This window comes from Vigna umbellata, chromosome 5, assembly GCF_029865625.1.
Source record: "Vigna umbellata cultivar VRB3 chromosome 5, Vumbellata_1.0, whole genome shotgun sequence".
NCBI classification, from domain to species: Eukaryota; Viridiplantae; Streptophyta; class Magnoliopsida; order Fabales; family Fabaceae; genus Vigna; species Vigna umbellata.
In genome coordinates, this window is record NC_142169.1 from 57,105,964 (window position 1) to 57,117,250 (window position 11,287).

Here is an 11,287-nt window from a genome sequence, read left to right on the forward strand (position 1 = left end):
GCTAAGATAGTGTTGTCTATGGATTACCTACGAACAAAAATTTGTTAGTAAAATGGTCATAAGTAATATTACCTACAAATTTATTCGTAGATAATTATATACAAATTTATTTATAGGTAATTACATGCAAATTTTTTCTTAGCTAATTACATACAAATAAATCCATATGTAAGTATCAATAGATAAATATGTATATAAAATTACCTATAGATAAATCTGTATGTAATTATCGCATTTAACTTGTAGGCCAAAATTTGAATATATTAGTAACAACACAAAGAAAATAAGCTTTTGTGAGGTATGATACAAAAGAAAAATAATAAATGCAACAAATTGACAATACAATTTCTTAATGATAATATTTGAAAGATATGTCTGTTATACAAAATTTGAAAATTACATTATTTGCAACACAACTTAAAAAGTTGATAATTACATTTCTTTTTTGCAATCACTTGAAAAATTTGATAGGCAATTTTCATCTAAACTTATAATTTGATAGACAATTTATCATCTACTCTCAATTTCTTAAAGAATGAATCATATTTTTATAGTAGATCAAACTCAAATGCAACCATGTTAATAACTCGAGTTAATGCAAGCTATTTTAAGCATAACAAACACCAACAAACCTTTTGATAGATTTGCACTACTACAGTCGGGGGAAACGACAGCGGTTATTTTCGCTAATAGACACCGGTTTCTGAACCGAAGCATATTCAAACGAGGTAAAAAGTGATAGACTTTATGCCTCGATTTGACACCCGAAATATAAAATGGTAGGATTAAGCATCGGTTCAAAATTAACCGATGCAGTAACATTTTTACTTTTTTAAATATTTTTTTGCTGTACTTTATGCCTCGGTTCCTGATGAACCGAGGAACCGAGATCGCTTCTTCCCTCTCCTGAACCTCCTTTTCCTCTCTTACCTCTCCCTCTCCCTCGCCGACAACTAGTTCTCCGGCCCAATCCCTGCCTCCTTCTCGGCACTCTCCGCCCTCCACCATCTCAACCTCTCTAACAACGCCTTCAACGCCACCTTCCCCTCCAACCTCGCCCGCCTCGCCAATTTCCAAGTTCTTGATCTCTACAAAAACAACATGATCGGTCCCCTCCCACTCGCCATCGCCGCCATGCCCCTCCTCCGTCATCTCCACCTCGGCGAAAACTTTTTCTCCAGCCAGATTCCTCCCGCGTATGGCACCTAGCAACACATAACGAGCTTATGGGAAACATCCCCCGAAGCTTGGAAACTTCACTGCGCTTCGCAAGCTCTACATTGGCTACTACAACGCTTACTTCGACGGCATCCCGTCGGAGATTGAAACCTGTCCCAGCTTGTCTGTTTCGACGCTGCGTGTTGCGGACTCTCCGGCGATATTCCGACTGACTTCGGAAGGCTTCAGTGTTGGAGTGCAAACAAAGTCCCACATTGAGTGAAATAAGGACTGGTCAAGGGTTTATATACACATAGATATCTCCAATGATAAGAGGCCTTTTGGAGTGGTACCAAAAGCAAACCCGTGAGGGCTTGACCCAAAGCGGACAATATCTTATCATGTGTGGAGTTCTATGTGTGTGTCGAACCTCCCCTCAACAGTGGTATCAGAGCCCATGGTTCGAGTCTGGTGACCGGGCTCAGACGAGTATGCCCCCCCCATGATCAGGTGAGCCTGGCAGGAGGCCAGTGACGGATCACCGGATGAATCTTGAGAGGCGGGGAGAGCAAGAGAAATGCTCATGTTGTGACCATGGATCGTGAAAGAGGGCAAAAGAGAAATGCTCCGTGTTGACCATGGTGTACTCAAGGATGAAACTTCCGCAGCGGGGGAGAAAAGACCACAGTCCTTTGTTTGAGGGAGGATGTTGGAGTGCAAACAAAGTCCCACATTGAGTGAAATAAGGACTGGTCAAGGGTTTATATACACATAGATATCTCCAATGATAAGAGGCCTTTTGGAGTGGTACCAAAAGCAAATCCGTGAGGGCTTGGCCCAAAGCGGACAATATCTTATCATGTGTGGAGTTCTATGGACACGCTCTTTTTTCAAGTGAATGTGCTCTCCGGCTCGATTCAGGTGAAGGCGATATTGCAGATTAATGCCATTAATGTATTCCTAGTGGCCCTCCCTCTCTGCTTTCTCTTTCGTACTTCTCTCTCTTCTCTCTCTCCTTCCCAACCTAACTGCTTCGTCTCTTTTTCTCATTAACTCCTTATCTTTTCTTTCCTTCACTGTAAAACCCTTCCATCAATTCAAAATCTACTTTTGTATTTTTATTTTTGATATACTATATAATATTCTTTCCTTCACTGCTCCGTCCTTTATTATTACATTTTATTATATATTTTCTCTTACATCTAATCATTTCAACTTCACGTCCTCATTCTTATCACCCATCTTTTTATATTTCTTTTTCACTTTAAAATTATTTTTATCATTCAACATTTGTTATTAAAAAATAATTATTTAACATTTTGTAATCTCAAAATAATAGATTTGCTTTTCTACAATGGTAAGTTAAAACTTATAGCCACGATTTTCCAGAACACGCTCCACGGCTCAGGTGCAGTCCAGCAGGTGCCTTTTCGACACCGGTTTTGTATTGACCGAGGCATAAACCTTTTCGACACCGGTTTTGTACAGAACCGAAGCACTATATCATGTGTCAGGTTTTGCAGAGACGCAGATGACTTTTTTAGAGAGTATTAGGCATCGATTATAAATTGAACCGAGATAACATGTTCTGTATGCTTCGGATATTCTTAAACTAATGTATATAAATTTGTGAAAATTACAATATTACCATCGTTTCTGAATAGACTTCGGTTATTAGCGAGTTCAAAAGCATATTTTTCACTAAGAAATTGTTCTCTTGTTCACACTTGATGTACACAATATTTTTGTACTTTCCACTTCCTGCATTCAACCTTTCCAACCCTACCAACAATCACACTCGAATCTTTGTATCCCGGTCATCACCATTCATGACTTCATTAACTTTTTATTTAAAAAAACATAATTTTTAATAGAAGTTCAACATGGGTGGAAAAGTAATTATCGGAAAAGTTGGATCCTGCAGAACTAGAGTCTAGAATCATCTACGTGCAAGTATAGCAGACACACTAATTATTATATTTTCATGGGTGAAATGTGGACAAGTGTTTTTCTTTTCTTTGTTCTAAGCTAGATCCTCATCAATTTATAAAACGAGGTCCCTTACCTGAACACAAGAAATATCACACTGTGCACCATCAGACACAAAAATCTCATTTTCTTTCACTTCCATACCTTGGTAAAGTGTTTATGCTATTGCCCTTCTTAGCTCTTGAAAAGTCCATGAAAGTATGGGGAACATGAATCCCAACCGCAGAAGAATAAGTAGGACTAAGTAATCAAACTAGAAAATGAATGGCATGCACATCGTGGCTGGCGATGGCTTGTGAGCAAGTAAATGATGGCATGCACATGGAATCCTAAACCCTAAACGTTCAAGCTTCTCCAGAAATGAATGACATGGCTAATTTTGATAAAAGAGAAAAAACTAATCTTAAACCCTCTCTCTCTTACATACGTACGAATCTTGCACCATTACATACGAATTTAGCAAATTTTTTCGTCCTAATATGCCAAATTTGCACACGAATTTTAAATATGAAATTTGATAGATAAAAATTTGTATGTAACTCACTTTTAGAACTCTGAATGTAAAATCTGTACGTAATAACTACGTTACATACGGATTAAAATCCTTTTGTAAATATTGATAGATAACTTGCATTTTTCTTGCAGACACTTTATGGACTTTATTTATGCTCACTCCTTGATATGATTATGTAAATGTTCTTTTATTAGTATTGGTAAAATGTTAAAATTGAATTCGTACACAAATAACTCATATGACAAGGTAAATTTCTATGACCCACTAAATATAAAATCTAATATTTTTCTTTATAAGTTTAATATTAATAAATTCAAGATATCTCATACAAAATCTCAAACTTCATACATAATCTAAACATCTCAACATAACTCTTATTGAAAATAACTATGTTTACAATTATTATAGGAATCTCATCACATAAATATATAATCAATATTTCGTTTACATGTATACTTAACAATAAAATTTAAACCAATTAAAACAACAAACAACAAAGAATAAACAAAAGTTGTCTTGAGTGAAAATTGTCTCGTTTGATAAAAAACAATCTTCTTTTGAATGAAAATTTAACTGAGACAAAGGTTTGTGAAAAAAAATCCACTCGATCAAAAATATCATAAATTAGGCTCATGTAACAAAACCAAATAATTTTCAAAAATTTACTCATTTAATATAACACTTTTGAAACTTTTAGACGACTCAAAAACGTTAGCATGACTTTAATTGGCTAAAAAATAACATACCCTTTCATTGAACTTATAAATCAACATATATCTTCAAACTCAATCCAATCAATTTTACTAATAGCTTTCAAACTTATTCAAATCTTATACAATTCATGACATAACTCAATACTCTATAATATCAAAATCATAATTAAGATGTAAAGCTATCAAAGTTTTCATATCTTTACATATTAAAAAGGTACAAGTTCAACAATTTTCACAATCTCAGTATAAAATACATATTATTATGATCAGATTACATCCATCTAGAAAATTCAAATCCTCTACCCTAAAGTATTATCGTAAATAAAGCTACCTTCCCTTGTTCTTTGCTTCAAAACATTCAAACTGAACTTATTATAATCTGTTTTAAACTCTTGAAACTCTCACAATTTCTTAGTTCAAAGTCAGAACTTGTTCCATCTCGAACAACAAAACATCTTTAAAATGTCCAAATTTTTTAACAAGGCAGTAAAAAATAATAAACTCTAATTTGCATCTTCGAGTTTCACTTAATGTTTTCAAAATTGTCCATAATCTTGTTAAAATATACTAGCAGCTCAACCATCATTCTTAAATATGTCATCTCAAATAAATATTACTATTACTTAATTCATCCCAAATAAATGTTATTATTGCTTTAAATAGAATATATGTGTAAAACAATTCATCATATACAATAGATCAAGTTTCATTCAGCAATTCTTTGCTTCTCAACATCCCTGAGTTTCTTATCCAAAGACAAAATTTTGACACGTATTATGCACCCTTCATATAAGAGAACCATATTTCGAAGCCTAATATATCACACAAATTGAATGAAAGTCATGAATCTTCTTTTTATATCAATGAGAACCAACATAACATTAAAAACTTTAGACCAAAGGTATAGGAGATAACAAAAAAGACCTAAACATTACATATGGTTGGTTAAACTCCATTTATGTAAATATGAATAAAGAGTAAATAACCAAGAAAATATTTTCCCTAGGATTTATATATCGCTTTAGTTTCGATTCTTAAATACTATTTTAACCCAACAGAACAGACTTCTTTTTAATCAATATTAACGAAATTTCGATATTTTTTTATTTTGTTAAAATTCTAAATCTATTTTCAGTACACTGAAACACCTCAATTTTTTTAAACCTAACTTATCAGAACAATTGATTCAGAATGTATAGTGTGTATGGTGCCATATTCCTTTGACTATACGGAGAAAAAAGAAAGAAAGAAAAGTTTGGAAACAAAAGTCAAGTTTGTACTATACAATCCACGTATTTAAAAAGTCTTCACAATGAAGAATCCTCTATTATTCAAATTATTCAATAGACTCCATAGGATGTAGTAGTGATGATGGTAAGTGCAAGTAAAATATTAAATTAAACAGAAATAATATTTTGATACATACAAACATTTTCTTACATTCATTTAATACTAATTTTTTTTTACTTTTATTTTAAAATATAAAAAAAAATATTTATTTATAATCATTTTATCTTTATCATTTATAAATGAAATGTAAATATTATCATTTTAATATTGTTTTAAATTGAAACATGCAATAGTAACACTCCACCTGCACGGAAAGGTCGAAATCATTTGATTATTACTATAAAAAATGTGATTGATGGTGATCGATTATTGGAGATACTTGAAAAAGAAGGATACACAACCACATGCAAAAAGTTGAAGCAGCACGAGGTACCTTCCTTACTTTTTAGGATAAACCAAACTCATAAGCAACCTCATCATCATCATCATCTAAGTTCCAAGAAACTTTACCCCATTATTTTGTATCATTGCCATGTGATGTTTCCATCTAGATTTGCACCAATCAATGTATACAAAATGACTTCTCATTTCTCACACAACACTTTTCATGATAAAAAGTTCAAAATATTCTCCCTCCTTTCCCCACCCTATGTTTAGATGTAGTAGACAAAGGAAAAAACAAAGAATAATTTTGGTGTAATAAACTATTTATATAACTTTTCATCAAAAGCAATTTCGCTTTTAACCCGACAATTGAATTTGAAGTCATTGATGAGTAAGCCTAAATAATAGGTATGTAAAGTAAGACAGAAAGAGATAATTTGCATATATATATATATATATATATATTGAGAAAGAAAAGCAAGACTAAATTAACATCACAAAGGGAGTGCCCAAAAGGGTCCCAAGATGGTGTGAGCATTAAACAACGAACAGATCATGTTAGTGTGGTGGATCATTATTAAATATAGTGAAGACTTCATTCCATCTTGTCCGTATGTCACATGAGAAAAACAAATAAATGAATAAACTATAATAAATAATTAAAACATATTTCTTATTTTACAATAGAATCCTCAATACACTCCCTTTGATGATAGTATAATAAATAATTTTGACGGGCATATTAAACATGAGAATAAACATTAATAAATGATTTAACATAATGGATGACATATGATAATTCCAATAAACAATAAATTAGGTAAATTTTGAATGATTAGGTTCAAAAATATAATTTAAATTTAATTAAATTTTACAAAAATCAGTTTTGTAAAATAAAATTTATATATATTTATATATTATAATTTTATTTTATCTTTATTTAACGTGAATCTCTACCTATAAAACCTAAAATTGAAGATAATAGCAAAGTGTATCTTAACTATAACAGTTGAATTTGTTAGATGATCCTTAAAGTACATTTAAGATTAAATTTATAGTGTTTGGGTAGCATATATAAATCAATCACTTAAACCCTAAACACAACTTTGTTTTCTTTTCGTCCTTGTTGGTGGGACGCACAATACATTGGATTAACTACGCGCAGTTATCTTTCACTTTCATGACATGATTCCTATAATTGAATGATGCATGATCATTCCTCTTTTTCTAATATTTTAGGAAGAGAAAGAAGAGATAATTTCTAGTGTTTAATATATGGACACTTTGCAGACGTAACTTTCAAATTCTGTGAGATTATTTTTTGTGTATTCTTCAGCATAAAGTGGATACCAATAATAGCTATCACGTGTCCTAAGAATTATTGATAATATTAAAATTAGCATGAATTTAGTGCAATCAATTTGACTGGAATTAAAATAATAAGGAGAAGAATATGAAATTATGTTAGACTAAACTTCAATAATGATTTGCTACTTAAAAGCATATGAATTGCCAGGGCAGCATGATCTAAAACCTCACACTTCCACATGCTCCCATCTCTTGTGTTTCAATATACTTGGCTAAAATTAAACAATTCATTTTCTACCTTTTTTAGTGTTTTGTCAACTAGATGTGCCATGAATTCAACAACTGGGATTTAAAACCTTTTAATCTCTAATTAAAAACACACACACATAATTATATATATATATATATATATATATATATATATATATATATTAATAAAATATCTATTGATAATATTTGAAAAATTAAATAACTAAAAGGTTTGATGATTTAATTTATTTTGGTTTGTTTTATACTGTTTATTTTACCTTTAATGAATCATGATCAATGGTAATAATTAGTTTAGTTTATGCCTAGGAATGATAACAGGTTGGATAAAGATCGTGTTTACATGTCATTTGTTTAGCTTAAAACATTCGTCTCGTTACTTGTTCTTTTACTCGGATATTTGCAAGTATTAAAAAGAATCTACAGACATCATGGATAATTGCGAATACTTTTATGTATATACTTTTTAAATTTAAGTAAAGTTATTAAAAAAATGTATAAAATATAAATTCAATTTAAAAATTGATTTTTTATGACAATTTAAATCAAATTACTGAATAGAATATTATACAAATAAATTTAGTATTTCTAAAAGGTAAATTTAAATGAGTTGCGGGAAAATATAATTTTTTTAAAATTAACATTTTACAAAATAACTTTAATCTCATTTATCTAAATAAAAAAATATAAATATATAATGTTAAATTTAAAAAAGTCCATAATTAATATCTTTTCTATTAATAATTATATTTTGATAACTTAAAATTTAAAAACATCTTAAACAAATATTTCTAATAACTATTAACAGGTATTTGCGGAATGATATCATGATATTTAAACTCGTCTCATTAACAAACACATAATTAAATACTCTATCCATTATTTATGATATCAATTTAAAATATCATTTAATACCACAGATTCATCCGCGTGTATGATTTTTTTTTTCCATCCTTATTTCTATTAAATCAAATTGCGTGAATATTCTACACAGAGCTTTTAACATTTTTTATAAATATGGGATAATAATAAATAAATGCAAATATAAAAGGGTTAGATATGTTCTTCCCATATTTAATTTTTTAACACCAATGCAGTTAATATAACGTGTCTAAGTCTATGTCATGTGTGAATATAGGTGTACAAATTTAGGATTATTTTCTAAAATAAAAATTTACTTTTCTTAACGTTTAAAGTCGAAGCTTAAATTATAGGGTAATTTGTTGAAATAGAAATTCAAATCAAACACGAAATTAACATAAATTTCGTTGGTTAAACATAAAATCGTCAAACACGAAATTTCCATTTTAGTATTAGAAGAAATATGAAGAGGAAACATTTGGAGTTGGTCTTCAAAAAAAAAATATATGTAAGTTTTTCATAAGAAGAGAGAGAGGAGTCGGGATATATTTCACCATAAATAATTTACTTTTGAGAAAGATATTCTCAACATTAATAATATATATATATATATATATATATATATATATATATATATATATATATATATATATAAACTTAATAAATATTAGTCTTGTTATTGATCCATGTAAAGAGGTTTTGAGAGATACAAATAATTTGTGATCAATTTTGTAACAAGTAACCAACGATAAAAAAATTTATTTTGGTCATTTTTTTGATTAAATAATTGTAAAGTTTGAAATATTTTAATCAAGATTCTGGTAATATTTTGGTATTCAAATAAAAAATAACATATAGACAAATTAAGATAGTCATAGATTGTATATTCAATCTGTTAACTATTAACGGGAAATATTCTTAAATAATTTCATTTTAGTTTTGGGACTTCTCTCTTCTTCTTTCACTCTTGGATTTCATTGGTTGCTTTTTCTAGGAAGCACCCACACTTCTTCTTTAGCACATAAACTTCCTGTTCTTCTTAATTTCATTTCTCCTTCTTATTTTCTCTATCTCGCAGAGACACATACATATTTTTTTTAATGAAATATGATGAATTTATAAATATAAAATTTCAATTAATTAAATTTAATTTCAAATAAAGATTTTTCTTATTATAATTATTTAATAATTAGTTAAAATTTTTATATTTTTTTAGAAATTTAAATTATTTTCTTTGTAATAGTATATTATTTAATTTTATAATATATAAATTTTTTTTAACAAAATAAAAAACTAATACAATAAACTAAAGATTTATAATTAAATTATTAAATCATAAACTAATACAATAAATTATACATTTATAAATAATACAATAAATTTAAAAGTAATTTAAAATAATTATAAATATACGTTTTTATATTATAAAAATTAAACATTTAAAATGCATTTTTTATATTAACAAAATTAAATAATTATAACAAACACTGATTTTAATAATTAAATATTTAATATATATATATATATATATATATATACTATTATAATTACTAAAAATAAATAAATATCTTAATATATGTATATAGATATATAAATTTTTAGTTAACTTTCTGTTATATATTAAAATATCGCCTCTCATCTACATTTATATGTCAAGAAAAAAAAGTTAACAAATTACTCATTTTAAAATAAAATAATTTATATTCTAAACAAACTTATTCAATAAATCAAATATATGTTAGTAAACACTTTTAGAATTAAGTTAACAGTTGATTTTATTTAATTTTTTGTAAAACAAACTTTTTAAAAAGTTGTTATAAATGGATAATGAAAAAGTAAATAACGTAGAATATGAAAAATAAGCACATAACGGTTTACATTAATTATATATTAAATGTATTTGATTTTTTATTATCAAATTATTAATGTTTTTTCTGCAAATTAAGTTTTTTTCTGGTGATGAGATGAAACTTCATGCCCAAAACTAGTTTCTGGGGTATTTATTTTCTGCTTCAACTTTGTATCAATAGCAGATTCCAATCGCATATTTTTTTTCACTACTGAATAATTATTAGAAATATTTAATATTTTATTTTATTTTATTTTTAGCTAACTGATTCCAGCTATGAACATGATTTGAGAAGTAAAAAATCAGTAATAGTTGTAATAAGTTGAGAATATATTTACTGTCATTGTACAGCTTTTGTATAACAATGATCGTACCAAACAACTATGGAATTCATTTAAATTTATATTTTAGAAAGATAATTTATTTACATTAATAATTTCGTACGTAATTTTATTTAAATTGTACGTTAAATTGATTTTTTATTTAAATTTATATTTTAAATACTTGTTTTTTTAAATAATTTTATTTAAAAATGATAAATCATAATAAGTCCTCTCCACTCCCTACAGCAGCTACATCCAAAACCTCCAATAATCATAGCATATGTTTGTGATAAATTCATCAATACCTTTTTTGTTAGATTATTTTGAGTTAATTGCATACGAGCAGTTATATTAGAGGATGTAAATTTTGACCATCCAAAAGTAAACTATGATGAACAATAATGAAAATGAGAAATTGGAACAGAAGAAGATTTGGAAAGTGTACTCTTTGCATGCAACTGAAACTAAATAAGGATAGTAAACTGGGTTGGATTTCACAGGTTATCACTACAATTTATTTTTATCCAAAAAAACAAGTTACAAAAGAGACTGGCTAATTAAAAAGTATAATAATATATTGTGAAACTCATTAAAAATCATATAAGAATTCAGAACAACTTTTAATATTGGA